Raw genomic sequence first — 19,481 nt, 5'->3', positions numbered from 1 at the left:
TGTAGGGTCGCTTGGCTATAGGAGTGGTGCCTGGTTTCAAGTCGATGATGAATTCGACAGCTCTAACAGGGGGAATCCCTGGAAGTTCTTCAGGAAAGACGTCGAGGAATTCACGCATGACGGGAATGTTTTCAATGCCCTCGAGTGGTGCAGCGTTCAATGCATTCAATGCATAGAGCCTCGCCTCGGCATTTTGCACCAGATGGGCTTGGTAAGTAACTATTTCATCTGAAGGGTGTAGCAGATGGACGGTCTTAGTGGTGCAAACGATTGAAGCAGTATGCGCTTTTAACCAATTCATTCCCAGAATGAGATCAATGCTACAGGACTTCAGTACGATGGGAGAGACAAGAAATTCCAGTCCTTCGATTTCAACGGGGACGTCGTTGCAAATCATGGAGGTTCGACATTGGCCCGCAGGGGTGTGTACTAATAGTGAAGCATTCATGTCTTCGCTTCTAATGCCATGCATGAATGCAAAATCTTCTGACATGAATGAATGTGATGCACCTGTATCAAATAAAACGGATGCTGGTACTAAATTTACGAGGAGTGTACCCATCACAGTAGTAGGCTGGTCTTGAGCTTCGTTGAGATCAACGTGGTTGGCATGAACACGACAATAAGACTTGGCCTTGTTGCTGCGGGGCTGGTTGCTTCCATGGCCAGTTGCTGGAAGGGCCAGTTGATTCTGGTTTTGGTTGCATTCTCTAGCACGGTGTCCTGGTTGACCACACCTGAAGCACAAACCATTATTGGGAGTGGGAACATGAGCTTGGGGTGGTGGAGCTGGAAGTCTTGACTGCCTAGATGGTGGTGGGGGGGAGACGAGGTGCATCATAGGTCTGCCTTGGGGCAGATGCATTTGGACGGTACATGTTGTTCGGGATCCATATCTTACGCTTCTATGAGGGCGGGCCCAAAGATGAGCCCGTGTCACGGTTGCGCCTGTGAGAGCTCTGGTATTACTGCAGACCAGTTTCGACATTGATGGCCTTGTTCACCAGGGTGGCGAAATCAGCAAAGTCATGCACTAGAAGTGCGAGCTTGATGTCAGCTTGAAGGCCATCACGGAACTTCTCCTGTCTGCGTGCATCAGTTGCAATGTCCTCTTCAGCATAGCGAGACAAGTCCAGAAACTCCCGCTGATAAGCTTCAACAGTTTTGTTGCCTTGGGTGAGGTTGCGGAACTCACGCTTCTTCCGGTCCATGACCCCCTGAGGAATGAAGCGGGCACGGAAAGCTGCTTGGAAGTCTGGCCAGGTGATGATTGTTCCAGCTGGCAGAGTACGCCTATGGCTGCCCACCATTGAGCTGCGGGTCCCTTCAGAAAGAAGGAAGCAAAGGTGACATAGCTGGCAGGGGCTACATCGGCAGACTCCATCTCATAGGTGATGTCACGGAGCCAGTCATCAGCATCCAGAGGCTGAGTTGAGCTGCGGTACACAGTCGGGTTGAGGCGCATGAAATCCTGCAGAGTTACTAGGGTTGGTTGCTGGTCCATATTGGGGCGAGGAAACTGAGCCATCATATTTTCCATGAATTGGCGTTTCAGTTCGAACTGCTAGATCATACCAGCCATGTACTCAGGTGGTGGTGGGGCATTGCCACCACTACCACGACCACCTGGTCTAACCATCCTGCTAATATATAACAGGGGTTGTCGGGTGGTAGGTGCGACATATGCCAACGGGTGGCTTATCATGGTGGGTGCCAGTAAGACGTCGCCGGTGCCTGGAAACGGGATGAGGCGAAGACATGCACGCCGGAGAATCTTACCCAGGTTCGGGGCTCTCCGTGGAGATAACACCCCTAGTCCTGCTCTGCGGGGTCTCCGCATGATCACTAGATCAGAAAGAGTAGCTACAAATGCTCCTAGAACTGTTGGGATCAAGGGAGAAGAAGAGCAAGGCTAGCTCTCACTTCCCTCTCTCTATGGTGTGTGTGTAACTCTAAGAAGCCAACCCTTTGCATGGGTGCCCCGGGGGGTTTATATAGGCCTACCCCCCGGGGGTACAATTGTAATCCGGCTGGGCGCTGGTCCCAGTCGTCAGTGTCTGCGCTCGCCGGCTTCTCCGCCGGCCGCTGGGGCCTGCCGACTGGTGGGTCCCGCCGGCTGCCGGCCTCTTGGTGGACTGGCCGGCCCCACTGCCTAGGGTCTTGTCGGCGGGTGCTTACTGTAGCCTCGTCCTTGATGACGAGGGCTTCGTCGAGGTAAGCGTGGCTACAGTGCGCCGCCTCGAGGGCTCTCATTGTAGCCTTACCTCATCTTGTCTCCTTAATGTGGCACATGCTTCGAGGGAAGGGGTAGCCGGCTTCTGGGGGCCAGCTACGCCTTTGGCCGACTAGGGGAGGCCGGGCCGCCTTCGCGCCTCTCTCTGGCTAAAGGGGCCCGCCGCCCGTGGGCCATACTGGCGTCTGTCGTGGGTGACATTGAGGCCAGCATGGCTACAGTGCCGAGCCGGACGGGAGATGGCCGTCCCGTACGGCGTCCTGTGGCCATGCCTGCCTCGGGCTTCGGGGGTAGTGGGCCGCACTATGGCCACACCCCATCTTGTCACCATTATGTGGGTGTAGTTTTGGGGGGTGCGGTCTTGGCCGGCTTCTTGGAGTCGGCGCCCTTCGTGGACGGCTCTGGGGAGTCGGCGTTCTTCATGGCCGGCTCTGGGGAGTCAGCATCCTCTATGGCCGGCTTCCTGGAGTCGGCCATCCCGTGGTTATCTTGGGGGGAGGTTGCTGAGGCTGGGTCGCCTTCTGAGAGTCGAGAGGTAGCCGGCCGGGGAAGGCGGCCCAATGCTTGAAATGCTTGAAGGCCCAAATGGCCTGATAATTTTTGAAGAGCCAGGGGCAGTCGGTTAGGCTACCCGTGGCCATTTACTCCGACAGTAGTCCCCGAAGCTGATTGGGTTTCGAGGTTGGGTAGGAGTCGAGAAGCTCGATCAGCTTCCTATCTTGACAAGCCGGCAGCTGGGAACCGGCTTTGGTTAGGCGCGTCGTCTTGGCCAAAAATTTTGGAGTCGGAGGGCGGGAGCTCGCCAGCGTGTGCACCGGTCCGCGGGCCGGCCACTTGCCGCCTGCGAACCACGTGGCCTCTTTTGGCTAAAAAGCCTGCCAGCCCACGCGCGCGACGGGACGTCGCCGCAGGGCGGGGGCCCGCCACGCCCACGCCCGGGCCCAGGCATGGATTCTCTGTAGCCCGAAACCGCCCGCACGTCTCCCTGCGGCGGTTTCGGCACGCCTTTAGGGCGTAATAATCGCGAGGCGTGGGGGGAGTGGGTTCAGTTAATCCCACGTCTCACCCCAGGTCCGGCCTCCCCGGCTTCACCTCGCGAAGCTATAAGTAGGGGGAGAGGGAGAGCGGCAGGCTCTCGCACGCTCCTCCTCTTTCCACCATCTTCTTCCTCCTACCGTTTCTTGCAACAGCTCCTCGCCGCCGCGCTCTTCCGCCACTTGCTCCTCCGCCGCCGCCCTCGTTCTCACCAGCCCCATGCCACGATGCAGTACGGCGGGGATTGGGACGGCTCCAACGTCCACGAGGATCACGTCGAATTCCTCCGCAAGACGCGGCGGCTGCCCGACGCGGACAAGGTGGAGGTCCGTCTCGCGCCGGCGAAGGAGATTACGCCGGAGCCGCGGGAAGGCGAGCGGGTAGTCTTCCGCTCGCATTTCTTGCGCGGCATCGGCCTGCCCGTGAGCGCCTTCATCCGCTCATGGCTCGAGTTCTACCAACTCCAGCCGCACCACCTTCCTCCGAACACGGTGGTGCTGCTGTCCGCCTTCGTCACCTTGTGCGAAGGCTACCTCGGCGTCCTCCCCACCCTCGAGCTCTGGGGGAGTTCTTCCAGTCCAAGCTGGGCACGCGCATGCAAGGCATGCCGGCTCAGAGTGGCGCCTTCATCGCGATGCGAAGGGTGGCCGCTGACAACCCCTTCCCCGTCATCACGCTGATCCAGTCGGTGAAGTTATGGCAAAAATCGTACTTCTACGTGAGGAACGTCGCCCTGCAGGGCGACTACGTCAATCTGCCGGCTTACGTAGCCGGCCCACCGGCGGGCAGGCGGCCCCAGTGGTCCTACCGGGCCGTGACGCTGACGCCGGCTGGAAACGCAGCCGTCGCCCGAGTGCGAGCGATGATCCAGACGGAGGGCTTGTCGGGGCCCGACCTGCTGGCCGCCTTCGTCACGCGCCGGGTACTCCCGCTCCAGAGCCGCCCTCATCTGATCTGTCAGATGAGCGGCCAGCTCGATCCGAGCCGGATGTGTACCAAGGACATGCCGCACGACGAGGTGGCATATATGGTGAACTACCTTGCGAACTGCAAACTCTCCGCAGAGTGGCAGTTCGGCAAGGAGCCATATCGCCGAGCCAATCCGCCGCCTACGGTATGTTCTCCTTGTATCTTTCTCTTTTCTCAGTTTTGTCGCCGAGTTCCTTTTGGCCGACTTTGACTAGTCGGCTTGTTTTTGACAGAGCCCTCTTCTTCGGCCTGCAGGCGGGTCGGACGCGGAGCGCCGATTCGCCCCGGACCGGACGGAGCACGATCTGGAGGACCCCCACTTGGGGGCGGCTACTATGGACGACAACACCGAGCCGGGTGGTGGCCAGGCCGGCGGTGAAGCAGGCGGCTCTGGGCTTGGAGTCAGCTTCGACGACTGGCCGGATGATGACGAGGCCAAAGTCGTCCCGCGCCGTCAGCCGGCGTCTGGCCGCGGCGCGGGTTCCTCCGCTGCGCCGCCTGCTCGGGGTGGCGGGCAAAAGCGTCGTGCCGTGCAGGGTTTGTTCGGCAGTCGGTCGAAGAAACCCCGAGGCGGGGCAGTGGCGACTAGGCGGGAGGAGGCGGCCACAAAGGCGGCTCGCTTCCGCAAGACGGTGAAGCAACCACAGACGGTGTCGGCGTAAGTTCAAACTCCTTCGTGTACTCTTTTTTCTTTTCTCTGGTGGCTCCTGAATCCTTGTCTTTTTCTCCAAACAACCAGAGCTCCATTGTCGCTCGAGCGGGCGGCTGCCGCCTCCGTCATTGAGTCGCCGAGGGGATCTGGGAGCACTACTCGCCGCGTGGACCCCCGTGCCGACCTTCAGGTGGCGACGGAACGGAACGCGCGGGAGGTGCGGGAGGAGCGGGAGGCGCGGAAGGCGGCCGCCGCCCAGGCGGCGCAGGAGGAGGAGGCGGCGAAAGCGCGCGCCGATGCCGCAGCCAAGGCCCAAGCGGAGGCTGCAGCTGCGGCGATGGCGGAGGGGGCCTTGCTGGTCACCCCACTGCGCGTCACAGCGCCTGGGGCCCCGGAGCCTCCGCCAGAAGAAGCCGTCGGTGACCAGCCGGGGCTGGAGAGGGATGACGACGTCGCCATCCTGGAGAGGGCGCCGGTGCCGACCCCGCCGACTGGGGCAGCTCAAGGCGGCCGGCCTGATCTGCCGCCTGCGCAGTCGGCAGGGGCGAGCCGGCCGCGAGGACTGAGCTGGCGGTCCGGATGCCGCCGAGCCGGCGCGCGGGGAAGGCTGCGTCAGAGCCACAGAAGGCTGCGTCGGAGCCGCAGCCGGCCGCGGGCTCCAGCTCGTCGGCCCAGGATGTGGAGGTGGCCAGCGCTACCTCGGGGTGGACGCCGGGCGGAGGGACGGCCGTGATGAACGTGGCCGCGCAGGACGTCTGGACCCGACTCCAGGCCCAGGCTACGGCGCTGAGGCAATACACCGACGAATTCCTTGCGACGCGGGCGACCATCCGGGTTAGTCTTCTTATCTTGCTTCTTCTTGATCTTAGTTTCTTCCGTGGGGGCGCGTCAGCGCACCCACTGGGTGTAGTCCCCGAGTTCCGAGTCGGCTGCTGAGCAGGCGGCTTGGAACTTCTTAGTGGATTTAGCTTTGCTATGCTTGTTCTTACTTCGATCTCCTGCCTATCTTGCAGGACTACCACAATCTTCGCGTGGCCGCCTTCAACTCCCAGGCTCGGGAGCTGACCCAGAAGACCGCCGACCTAACTGAGAGCCGGGGTAAGTGCTTTGTTCTTTATCTCACGTGGGGGCGCGTCAGCGCACCCACTGGGTGTAGTCCCCGAGATTCGGGCCGACTGCTGAGCAGTCGGGTCGGATCTTCCTTGACGACTTCCTCTTATTGTTTCTTCTTTTTCTGCCGTCCCTGCAGCGGCCAACGCCAGTCTGAGGGCACAGCTGGGAGAGTCTCAGACTGCCCTTCGTGCCAAGGAGGCCGAGTTCGCCGCCTTGTTGCAGAAACGTGACCGCCTGGCCAAGAGGTTGGCCGACTAGGAGGAGGGCCACAAGGCGGCTCTGAAGGCGGTGCAGGACCGCGAAGCCGCCCTCTAGGCCGAGTACGAGACAGAAGCAACTGGCTGGGCTGAAGCAAGGCAGACTCTGATCAATGGCTATGGCCAGATCGAAGATCTGGTTGACGATAAGCCGCCTACTTCTTCGTCCTCTCTTGCCGTCTGCCGCTTTTGGCTCGTTTTCTGACTTGGTGTTTTCTCTTCTCTCTTTCTTTCTTGCGCAGAGTACTTCCCTGGCTACTCTACCGCCGCCAGCCAGATCATCGAAGCCCGCCGCCAAGCACGAAGGCAGGCTGCCGTCGAGATTGCGCCAAACGCTGGCCGTTCGCTGGAGGAGCAGCTCTTAGCGATCCAGGCCCGTCTCCAGCCGGCTCACCGACTGCTCCGCCGGCTTCAGCGTGCCAGGGCGCAAGTACTGGCCGCCCTCTGGCCCGGCGAAGTGGTTCCCCGCACCCCCATTCGGATTGCCGACTGGCTGGAGGTGGCGGTCGGTCGCTTCGAAGCCTGGAAGGCCTCGGCGGCTCAGTCCGGCGCTGGAGTTCGTCAAGGCCTGGTACCCCGGCCTGAGTCTGGAACAGCTGGCTACCTGGCGGCAGCAAGCCGACACGGAGCTGGAGCCGGCGCGGCCGGCTATCATCCGGCGGGCTTCGACGATCGCCGACTACACCGACACCAGCGTCGTCGCCCCTGAGGTAGATGACAACGGTGTCGCCCAGCCGGAGGAGTGGTTCGGGCTGAACCCGGCAGACGGTGAAGACTGGGCGGAGGAGACCGACTCCAGCGACGAGGGCGAGGAGGAGGAGGAGGGTGAAGACACCGAGCCGGATGGTGGAGCGGCCGACCAGCCTCAGCCTGACCGCGCCTCCAGCACCACGTCACACGCGGGTGCGTCGCCTGCCACCGGTGGTGACCAAGCCGAGACCCGCCAGCCGGCCACTCCTTCAGCCGGCGACGCCATCTCCACCGACCAGCCTGGCTCCCGCACCGCGCCTTAGTCTAGTCTGCTATCTTTTATTTTCCTGTCTTGTCACTTTTGGAACAATATTCTGTTAAGTCTGCACAATTCCACCCACCGGGGGTGTATTCGAACTATGTCGATTGCCGGCCTGTTGGGGGCTTTATATGTATATATGACTTATGCATGCGTTTGGCTTTTCCTCGTTCTTTGCTTTTCATCCTTCTGCTGTTTCCTTTGCCGCACTCCCTTGGTTGCCGCCTCCCCAGTCAGACAGTTGCTCTGCAATCTTTGGCTGGAGGAGTGCTTGGCCAATTGGGAGGGCAAGTACTCTAGCTTTGTTGGATTAGAGCTAAGTGTTTAGGAAGCCGGCCAGCCGGCTGTTCTGACAGCCGGCAAGCGTGGTTGGAGGCCGTCTTTTTGCTATATAAGTTCGTTAGTCCTTAGCCGTTTTTCGTGTGGGCATCCTTTCTGCCTTGGCTCTTGCTAGTTGGACAGTCGGTTCTTCAAGCTGCGACTTTCAACAAGAGAGGACTCGGGAGCTGGCACACTACTTGTCTGACTTCAGGTAGAACTTTTAATATAGCTCAAGGCGGCCAGTCCCCGGGCCGACTAGTCGAACCCGGTGCCAGACAAGAAATCAAATGTAATAATACATTCATGGATATGACACTCGTCATTCATAGATAAATAAAGGCAGTCCCCGAGTACTATTCGGGGGGCCTGTTGGTTCATACTTAATACAAAAGGGTAGCATGATACATACTGCTTTCAACTGTAAAATCTTCTCAGGAGGTTCGCGTTCCATGGTCGCTCCGACTCCTTGCCGGAGTCATCTCTCTTGTGTGCTCTTGGTTTTTGCGCGTCGATCAAGTAGTAGGAGTCGTTGCCGAGTGCCTTGCTGATGACGAAGGGGCCTTCCCAAGGGGCCGAGAGCTTGTGCTGGCCGGCTGTTCGCTGGATCAGCCGAAGCACAAGGTCGCCCTCTTGGAAGGATCTTGGCTTGACCTTGCGGTTGTGGTAGCGGCGCAGCCCTTGCTGGTAGATGGCGGACCGGCTGAGTGCTAACAGCCGGCCTTCTTCTAGTAGGTCGACGCCATCTTCTCTTGCTTCCTCGGCCTCCGCCTCCGTGTACATGGTGACCCGAGGTGAGTCAAACTCGATGTCGGTTGGGATGACAGCCTCAGCACCATATACAAGGAAGAACGGAGTGAAGCCGGTTGACTTGTTGGGGGTAGTACGCAGACTCCAGAGGACAGCCGGCAGCTCATCGAGCCAGCAGCCGGCCGATCGCTCCAGTGGTACAACCAGTCGGGGCTTGATGCCGGAGAGGATGAGTCCATTTGCTCGCTCGACCTGGCCGTTTGACTGCGGGTGGGCAACGGACGCTAAGTCCAGTCAGATGCCCTGCGTCGTGCAGAAACGGGCCAGTGCTCCTTTGGCAAAGTTCGTGCCGTTGTCGGTGATGATGCTGTGCGGCACGCCGTACCGAGTAGTGATGTCGGTGATGAATGTTACGGCAGTCGGCCCGTTCAACTTCTTGATCGGCTTCGCTTCGATCCACTAGGTGAACTTGTCCACGGCGACAAGCAGATGTGTCAAGCCGCCGCGGGCTGTCTTGAAAGGGCCCACCATGTCCAGTCCCCAGACGGCAAAGGGCCAAGTAAGGGGAATGGTCTTGAGTGCAGAAGCCGGCAGGTGTTGCTTGGAACTGAAGACTTGGCATCCTCTGCAGCTCTTGACTATCTCTTTGGCATCTTCCAAGGCAGTCGGCCAAAAGAAACCATGGAAGAAAGCCTTGGCCACAAGTGATCTTGAGGCTGCGTGGTGGCCGCATTCGCCTTGGTGGATATCCTTGAGGATTGCCACTCCTTTTTCTGGCTCGACACAACGCTGGAAGACTCCAGTGACGCTGCGCTTCACAAGCTCTCTGTTGATTATGGCATATGCTCCGGCTCGTCGTTGCACTAGTCTTGCTGAGATCTCATCAGCCGACAGCACTCTGTTGACTAGGAACTTGAGGATGGGCTGGGCCCATGATGGAGCTGTGACTTCTTCTTCTGTAAGCGTAGCCACCATGACTCGGGTGGGTGGGTTGGGTGGCGTGGAGTTGGAGTCGGCCACCGCTTCTTGTGTCGTTGCAGTCCCCGGGCCGGGTTCTGAAGTCACCGGGCCGGGTGCGACTACGGCAGTCCCCAGGCCAGTTGTCGAAGTCCCCGTGCCGCCTGCGGGGTTCCTCCAGTCGGATCCGGCTGCATCTGGCACAGGCGGTACGAAGATAGAGTCCGACTCTGGAGACGGCTTGATGGACGGCTTGAGGAGGCGCTGGAGGGAGATGCCAGTCGGTATGGCTTGTCGGGTGGAGCCGATCCATGCTAGGCCATCTGCTTGGTCGTTGTCGGCCCTTGGCACGTGAAGGAACTCGCACCCTTCGAAGTACCCGCCGATCTGCTGGACGAGGAACCGATAGCTCGCCATGTTCGCGTCCTTGGCGTCCCAGTCGCCAGACGACTGCTGGACCACCAAGTCTGAGTCGCCGTAACACAGGATCCGGCGTATGCCGAGCTCTTTGGCTAGCCGGAGCCCATGTACGAGCGCCTCGTACTCGGCCACGTTGTTGGAGGCGGCGAAGTGGATCTGCAGCATGTATTTGAGCTTGTCGCCTTTGGGAGAGGTGAGGACGATGCCGGCTCCCAAGCCGGTGCTCATCTTGGACCCGTCGAAGTGCATCCGCCAATGGGTAGAGTCGGGAGCCGGCGGTAGGTACTGGGTCTCGGCCCAGTCGACGAGGAAGTCGGCCAGTGCTTGGGACTTGATGGTGGTGCGGGGTTGGTAGAAGATCGTGTAAGGTGCCAATGCAATGGACCATTTGGCCACCCGGCCGGATGCATCCCGGCTGCCTATGATCTCGGCGAGCGGGGCGGTGCACACGACCGTGATGGGATGCTCTTGGAAGTAGGGCTTCAGTTTCTTGGCGGCGAAGTATACCCCATAGCACATCTTCTGGTAGTGCGGGTAGTTCTGCTTTGAGCTGGATAGCACTTCGCTTAGGTAATACACCGGCCTCTGGACTAGCTGGGCTCGGCCTTCTTCCGGGCGCTGGCCCACAACAACTGTACTGACTACTCGGCTAGTCGCGGCAATGTAGAGGAGCATGGCCTCCTTCTCAGTCGGCGCTGCCAGGACAGGTGGAGTGGTCAGCATCTTCTTCAACTCATGGAAGGCTTGGTCGGCTTGGTCATTCCACTCGAAGTGAGTGGACTTCTTCATGAGTCGGTACAGGGGGAGAGCCTTCTCTCCTAGTCGGCTGATAAAGCGGTTTTAGGGAGGCCAAGCACCCGGTGAACTTCTGCACATCTCACAATTTTGTGGGAATCTCCATCCTCTCGATGGCCTTGATCTTCACAGGGTTGCACTCGATGCCGCGTTCGGAGACCAGGAAGCCTAGCAGCTGGCCAGCTGGTACTCCGAACACGCACTTCTCGGGGTTGAGCTTGATTTGGAATCGGCGCAAGTTGGCGAATGTTTCTTTGAGATCTTCCAGCAGGGTGCCGCGCTTCTCTGTCTTCACCACAATGTCGTCTACATAGACATGGGCATTTCTGCCGAGTTGCTTCAGGAGGCATTTCTGCATGCAACGCTGAAAAGTGGCACCGGCATTCCTCAAGCCGAATGTCATAGTCAGGTAACAGAAAGCTCCAAATGGTGTGATGAAGGCAGTCTTCAGGCGGTCTGCTGGGTCCAACTTGATCTGATGGTACCCTGAGTAGGCATCCAAAAAACTCAACAGCTCGCATCCGACTGTGGAGTCTATCACTTGGTCAATCCGTGGCAGAGCAAACGGATCCTTGGGGCAGGCCTTGTTCAGGCTGGTGTAGTCTATACACATACGCCACTTGTTATTCTTCTTCAGTACCAGAACTGGGTTGGCAAGCCACTCTGGAAAAAACACTTCCATAATAAAGCCAGCGGCGAGGAGCCGGGCTATCTCTTCTCCTACGATTCTTCGCTTCTCTTCTAACAGTCGGCGGAGGGGCTGCTTGACCGGCTTCGCGTCGGCTCGGACATGTAATTTGTGCTCGAAAAAATCCTTCGGGACACCCGGCATGTCCTTTGGGGACCATACAAAAATGTCTCGATTCTCACGGAGGAAGTCGACGAGCTCGCCTTCCTATTTACTGTCCAAGTTTGCCCCAATGACGGCAAACCTCTCCGGATTCTCCGGGTCCAGAGGTATCTTCTTCGTCTCCTTGGCCGGCTGGAAGGAGCCTTGTGCATCACAGTCTTTGGGATTGGGGGACAAGGCCGGCTGCTTGCTGGCCATGGCCACAACCCGCTCCAGCATCTTCTTCTCTTCTGCTACCACGAGGGACTCGGCCAGCCAGCTACTGGCCATGGCACACTCGATGGACTTCTTGTAGTCGCCGGCTACGGTGATGATCCCCTTCGAGCTCGGCATCTTCATCTTCAGGTAGGCGTAGTGGGGCACAGCCATGAACTTGGCCAGAGCAGGTCGGCCAAGCAAAGCATGGTAGGGGCTCTCCAGATCCACTACTTCGAACCAGATCGCTTCTCAGCGAAAATGATCTTTGTCTCCGAATAGAACATCCATCTTAATCTTGCCGATTGGGGAGAAAGACAAGCCAGGGACGATGCCATGGAACACGGTCCGGCTTGGCATGAGCTGCTTTGCCTTGATGTTCAGCTTCTCCATGGTATCGCGGTACAGTATATTGATACTGCTTCCGCCATCTATCAGGACGCGGGAGAATCGGGCAGCTCGCCTCTCCGTCGCGAGGGTGACATCCAAGACCAGTGCATAGGAGCCAGGGGATGGCATCACCTCTGGGTGGTCGGCCTGGCTCCAGCTGATTGGCTTCTCTGACCAGTGCATGAACTCGGGGGTGCTAGAGGCGACTGCGTTGACCTCTTGGTGCTGACGGCGCCGACTACGCTTGTCTTCGACTTGGCTTGTGAAGACAACGTAGGCGGCATGCTCTTCAGGAAATTCATCTTGGATGGCTCCGACTGCCGGCCGAGCCGCCGGCTGCTGGGGGGCTGGAGGCGGCGGGCCGGGAGGCGGAGGCGGCACCAGCCCTTCGCCCTTGGAGATTCACGTGAGCCAGTGGCATTTCCGGGTCGTGTGGTTGGACGGCTTCGCGCCGCTGTGGAACTTGCAGGGGGCGTCGAGAGTCTGCTCATAAGAGAAAGCCGGCTGCCAAGCCGGCCTGCCACCCTTCTTCTTGGGAGCGGGCCGCTCTTCGGGCTGCTCATCTTCAACTGTGGCCACCTGCCGACTGGTGGAAGTCGGCATGGGGGCCTTGCGCTTGTGATCGTTCTGGTAGGGGCGCCGGTTGGAGTCGCTAGCCGGCGTCTTGGGAGCCGGAGCAATCACCTTCCCGGAGGCATCTACTCGAAGCTCGGTCTTCATCGAGGAGTCGGCCGTGGCGTACTTGTCCGCGATGATCAGGAGTTCGTCGAGGGTAGCCGGCTCGTCGCAGAGGAGTCGGTGCTTGAGGAGGGTGCCCTCTCGGCACCCGGCGGTGAAGTACTCGATGGCCTGGACCTCGTGCACCCCCTCGCAGGAGTTGCGGAGCTTGGCCCACCGCGTGAGGTAGTCGCGGGTCGACTCGTTGGGCCCTTGGACGCATAGGGAGAGCTGGCGAGGCTTCGGAGGCCGCTTGTACGTGCTGGTGAAGTTGCGGACGAAGACTTCCGTGAAGTCCAGCCAGCTGTTGATGCTGTAGGGCTTGAGGCTGTTGAGCCAGGTGCGCGCCGTGCCTTGCAGCATGAGGGGGACGTACTTCACGGCCACGCGCCGATTGCCGTTGGCTATGCTGACAGCAGTGGAGTAGTCGATGAGCCAATCTTCCGGCTTCACCGAGCCGTTGTACTTGGGCGTGTCTCTGGGGAGCGAGAACCCTTTGGGGAAGGGCTCGTTGCGGATGCGGGGGCCAAAGCATGGCGGGCCGACATCGTCTTCTTCTTCTAACGCCAGGGATCGAGCAAGGCGGTCGATCCGGTGGCGGGCGTCGTTCTCGCCGACTCCTTCTCGGCGCCGAGTCGGTCACCAAGAGTCGGGTGCGTGACGGGCGGCGGGGTGAGGCGTCTCTCTCTTCGAGGCGGGGGAGGAGGCAGGTTTCCTTGGCGCTCCACCGCTCGAGGGCGGCCTTCCGCGTCGCGCTCGATGGTGATACGAGTCCGGCTGCGGCTAGCAGCCGGCTCCTTGTCTTTCTTCTGGCGGGCGCTGCTTGCAGTCGGCGAGCGGGACGTCGCGGCGTGCTCTCGGCGCGGGGGATGACTATCGGCGCGGGCGCCGGCTTCGTGCCGTTCTGCAGCCGCGTCGATCAACTGCTGGATCCGCCTTGTCATGTTGGGGAGCTCGTCGGCTCCCAGCCCATTTAGCTCCTCGGCGGCCGCCTGAGCGGCTCGCAGATTCTCGAGCGGGGTGGCGTAGACGGGGCGATCTGCCCCCAGCATGCTGGCGATAGCCGTGCCGCGCTTCTGGACGAAGCCGGCCCGGCTTGGTCCGCTAGGCGGCGGCGTACCGAAGGCGGCGCGGTCGACTTCGCGCTGGTGGGCCTCGGTGAGGCGTCTCATGGAGGCTATCTTCTGGCCCTCCGCGACGAGGGCGAGGCGACGTGCCTCCAGGGTCTCGGCGTCGGCGTCGGCCGGGATGGGGACGGAGAGGTCGTGCATCGCCGCTTGCAGGGCGTCATGGGCGTTCTCGCCCGAGTTGGCGACGTGGCTGATGACCAACACTTCGGTGACAGCGCCGCTGCCACTGTCAGCTCGAGGGAGAGGATCGTCGAAGACCACCACGTCGGAGGGGTAGGCGTCGAGCGATGCCGTGTCGGAGTCGACGAGCATCGGGTCGGTGGAGCCGACCGACTCCACATCTGCAGCAGGCTCGCTAGAGACGTGAAGCTGGTCGAGGAGGCTGACGAGGCGGCTCTCGGGGTAGTCCGTGCCCGCGTCGGACGCGGGCTCGTCGGAGATGCGAGTCTCGCCGAGAAGATCGGCGAGGCAGCTCGCCGCGCAGGCGTCGTCGACGCCTTGCAGCGCGTCGAGGCAAACGCCATCGGGCGCAGCAGGCTGGCTGCGCTCGCGGTGGAGGAAGAGGGTTCCCGTCCAGAACAGGTCTCCGGACGACGGTGCACCTGGCCCCATGGTGGGCGCCAAATGTCGGGTGGTAGGTGCGACATATGCCAACGGGTGGCTTATCATGGTGGGTGCCAGTAAGACGTCGCCGGTGCCTGGAAACGGGATGAGGCGAAGACATGCACGCCGGCGAATCTTACCCAGGTTCGGGGCTCTCCGTGGAGATAACACCCCTAGTCCTGCTCTGCGGGGTCTCCGCATGATAACTAGATCAGAAAGAGTAGCTACAAATGCTCCTAGAGCTGTTGCGATCAAGGGAGAAGAAGAGCAAGGCTAGCTCTCACTTCCCTCTCTCTATGGTGTGTGTGTAACTCTAAGAAGCCAACCCTTTGCATGGGTGCCCCGGGGGGTTTATATAGGCCTACCCCCCGGGGGTACAATTGTAATCCGGCTGGGCGCTGGTCCAAGTCGTCAGTGTCTGCACTCGCTGGCTTCTCCGCCGGCCGCTGGGGCCTGCCGACTGGTGGGTCCCACCGGCTGCCGGCCTCTTGGTCGACAGGGCGGCCCCACTGCCTAGGGTCTTGTTGGCGGCTGCTTACTGTAGCCTCGTCCCTGATGATGAGGGCTTCGTCGAGGTAAGCGTGGCTACAGTGCGCCGCCTCGAGGGCTCTCACTGTAGCCTTACCTCGTCTTGTCTCCTTAATGTGGCACATGCTTCGAGGGAAGGGGTAGCCGGCTTCTGGGGGCCAGCTACGCCTTTGGCCGACTAGGGGAGGCCGGGCCGCCTTCGCGCCTCTCTCTGGCTAAAGGGGCCCGCCGCCCGTGGGCCGTACTGGTGTCTGTCGTGGGTGACGTTGAGGCCAGCATGGCTACAGTGCCGAGCCGGACGGGAGATGGCCGTCCCATACGGCGTCCTGTGGCCATGCCTGCCTCGGGCTTCGGGGGTAGTGGGCCGCACTGTGGCCACACCCCATCTTGTCACCATTATGTGGGTGTAGTTTTGGGGGGTGCGGTCTTGGCCGGCTTCTTGGAGTCGGCGCCCTTCGTGGCCGGCTCTGGGGAGTCGGCGTTCTTCATGGCCGGCTCTGGGGAGTCGGCATCCTCTATGGCCGGCTTCCTGGAGTCGGCCATCCCGTGGTTATCTTGGGGGGAGGTTGCTGAGGCTGGGTCGCCTTCTGAGAGTCGGCTTCAGAGGTAGCCGGCCGGGGAAGGCGGCCCAATGCTTGAAATGCTTGAAGGCCCAAATGGCCTGATAATTTTTGAAGAGCCAGGGGCAGTCGGTTAGGCTACCCGTGGCCATTTACTCCGACAGGGGTAGTTCAGCATTGAGAAATTTGCAAAGACAAGAATCATTCATGATGAAACATGCATAATGAAAGGAGCACAATAGCTACTACATAGTAGTCGGCATAACTTACAAAAGGGGTCATGCATAGAGTTCAGTACACAAAGTTCAGTACATAGACTAAAACAACATAGGCGGCACACAGGCTCGCGGCGAAAGCATCTAACACTAACAAGCAAGCCTACATCAGTCCCAAGAGGTACTGTGGAGGTAGGTGTAGCCTGAAAGCTGGTAGTGTCGCATCGGGAACTCCACGTCAGCAACCTGGGGGCCGCGAATACTCTGGTGCAGAACCTGATGCTCAGGTGGCAGAAGAGTTCCAAGTGCCGGAGAGTGGCCTCCCACATCTGGCCAGCCGACACCCTGGGGCATCACAGTCCTGGCTGGGTAGATCGCAGAACGGGGCAGCTCCCTAGATCGGACAAAGGGGTGCAACAGTGTCAGAGCACGGTAAAGGTGCTGACGGGTGGTGTACAACTCATGGAGAAGAGCTCGGTTAGCTCGATCCAGCCCATCAGCATGCAGAACCAGGTTCTGATGGTAGAATGGCTCTCGGGTGACAGTGGAGTAGGCAGTAGTATAGTATCCCTCCGCACCAACATCGGATGCGATAGCAATGTGCCTGAAAGGGGAGGTGTCCAACTCCCGATACTCTCCACGAAGACGTGTCAGAGCAGCATAGGCAGCATCGTGGACAGCCATATCGATGGTCACTCCAACACCATGAGCGGTGTGTAGCACAATAGTGGAGCCATACTCTCGCGAGTAGAGGTGGACGATGGCACGGTACTGCTCCTGGTTAAAGTCCTGGTACTCCTCGTAGACGGTGTACTCAGGGTGCCAGCGATAACCCAGATAGGCCATCATCTCAGCTAGCACAGCAGGTGATCCTGAGGCACCAATGGCCGTCGTGTGGCGCATGACCTGCCTCGTGGGTTCCATCTGAAAGCAAAGATGTTTCAAAGGAGTCAAATGACAGTGTGTGAATTGTTCAAAATACTATTCTAAGAAATAACTATGGCTTATCCAACTTTGGGGTGAATGCGGTCACGGGATCCTAGTGTTAGAGTTAGTAAATTCGTTTAACCCGAGTAGAAGAGAGTTCAGAGTCCCAGAGTAAAGGTCGAGGAGTAAAAGATCCTAGTACCACCCAATGGCGACGTGGGCCCGTAAGACACACATCCATGTTAGTAAAAGTTTTGTAATGTCTAGACTCGACTTCGGCCAAGGAGTGTGGAAAGGGGGATTCCTACAGGCAGTCGGCTCTGATACCAACTTGTGACGCCCCCGATTTGACCGTACACTAATCATGCACGCAAAGGTGTACGATCAAGATCAGGGACTCACGGGAAGATATCACAACACAACTCTAAAACATAAATAAGTCATACAAGCATCATAATACAAGCCAGGGGCCTCGAGGAATCGAATACAAGTGCTCGATCATAGACGAGTCAGCGGAAGCAACAATATCTGAGTACAGACATAAGTTAAACAAGTTTGCCTTAAGAAGGCTAGCACAAACTGGGATACAGATCGAAGGAGGCGCAGGCCTCCTGCCTGGGATCCTCCTAACTACTCCTGGTCGTCGTCAGCGGGCTGCACGTAGTAGTAGGCACCTCCAATGCCGTATGTGTCGTCGTCGACGGTGGTGTCTGGCTCCTGGACTCCAGCATCTGGTTGCGACAACCAGGTAGAAAGAAAAGGGGGAAAAGAGGGAGAGAAGCAACCGTGAGTACTCATCCAAAGTACTCGCAAGCAAGGAGCTACACTACATATGCATGGGTATATGTGTAAAGGGCCATATCAGTGGACTGAACTGCAGAATGCCAGAATAAGAGGGGGATAGCTAGTCCTGTCGAAGACTATGCTTCTGGCCATCTCCATCTTGCAGCATGTAGAAGAGAGTAGATTGAAGTCCTCCAAGTAGCATCGCATAGCGTAATCCTACCCGGCGATCCCCTCCTAGTCACCCTGTTAGAGAGCGATCACCGGGTTGTATCTGGCACTTGGAAGGGTGTATTTTATTCAGTATCCGGTTCTAGTTGTCATAAGGACAAGGTACAACTCCGGGTCGTCCTTTTACCGAGGGACACGGCTATTCGAATAGATAAACTTCCCTGCAGGGGTGCACCACATAACCCAACACGCTCGATCCCATTTGGCCGGACACACTTTTTTGGGTCATGCCCGGCCTCGGAAGATCAACACGTCGCAGCCCCACCTAGGCTCAACAGAGAGGTCAACACACCGGTCTAAATCCTATGCGCGCAGGGGTCTGGGCCCATCGCCCATTGCACACCTGCACGTTGCGAGGGCGGCCGGAAGCAGACCTAGCCTAGTGGCATTCCAGTCCAATCCGGCGCGTGCCGCTCCATCGCTGACGTCAAGAAGAGCTTCGGCTGATACCACGACGTCGAGTGCCCATAACTGTTCCCGCATTGCTGGTTAGTGCGTATAGACCAAATGGCCAGAATCAGATCAAATACCAAGAACTCGTTAAGCGTGTTATGTTGAAATAACCACGGACGCCGTCGAAGGCCAGGCCCACCACTCACCTAGGCGGTCTCAACCTGCCCTGTCGCTCCGCCACAAAGATCCACTTGCGGGTACTCCTACGAGCCGACCCGACTTTAGTCACCACAGGTATCATGTATAGAGTATATAAGTATATACCCATGATCACCGCCCAAATGATCACGGCCCGATAGTATAGCACAGCAGACGGAGAAGAATGTAGGGCCACTGATGGAAAACTAGCATCCTATACTAAGCATGTAGGATTGCAGGTAAAGGTAACAACAGTAGAAGCAAGGACAGGCTATGCATCAGGATAGGATTAACGAAAAGCAGTAACATGCTACACTACTCTAATGCAAGCAGTATAGAGAAGAATAGGCGATATCTGGTGATCAGGGGGGGCTTGCCTGGTTGCTCTGGCAAGTAGGAGGGGTCGTCAACTCCGTATTCGAACTGGACAGCAGCAGCGTCGGTCTCGTAGTCTACCGGAGAGAAGAGGGGGAAGAAATAGTAAATACAATGCAAACATAAGCATGACGACGCGTGACATGACAATGAGCGGTGCTAGGTGTGCCCTAACGCGGCAGTAGGTGGTACCGGCGAAGGGGGGAACATCCGGGAAAGTATTCCCGATGTTTCGCGTTTTTGGACAGACGGACCGGAGGGGGAAAGTTCCATGTTCGCTATGCTAGGATCGTGTGGCTGACAAACGGACTACGTATTCGGATTCGTCTCGTCGTTCTGAGCAACTTTCATGTACAAAGTTTTTCCATCCGAGCTACGGTTTATTTTATATTAAATTTTACAGATTTAAATCATTTTTAGAATTTAATAAATTAATTTAATTCGAAATTTAATTAATGCATCAGCATGACGTCAGCAGTCAACGTTGACCGTTGACCTGGTCAACCTGACAGGTGGGTCCCACCTGTCAGGGGCTGTTAGCTAATTAACAGTAGTTAATTAGGTTAATTAGTTATTAAGTTAATTAATCTTAATTAGTTAATATTAACAGGATTAATTAAGTTAATTAATTATCTTTATTATTTATTTATTTATTAATTTTTATTAATTAATTTTTTTTAAAATCATTTTTTTTACGTTCTCTGGGCGGGGCCCATGGGTCATAGGCTCGAGGGGCCTAAGCGGGCGCACGGGCTTGCGGGCGTGCGGGCTAACAGGCGCAGGGGCGCCTGGCGCGAGGCGAACCCGGAGGCTGTTCGGGCGTGGCCATGGACGAGGCCGCCGGCGCCCACGATGCCGGCCAGGAGGGGCGGCGGAGG

The sequence above is a fragment of the Triticum aestivum genome, chromosome 1D (assembly GCF_018294505.1).
Source record: "Triticum aestivum cultivar Chinese Spring chromosome 1D, IWGSC CS RefSeq v2.1, whole genome shotgun sequence".
In the NCBI taxonomy this organism is placed as follows: Eukaryota; Viridiplantae; Streptophyta; class Magnoliopsida; order Poales; family Poaceae; genus Triticum; species Triticum aestivum.
Note: the sequence above shows the minus strand (reverse complement) of the source record.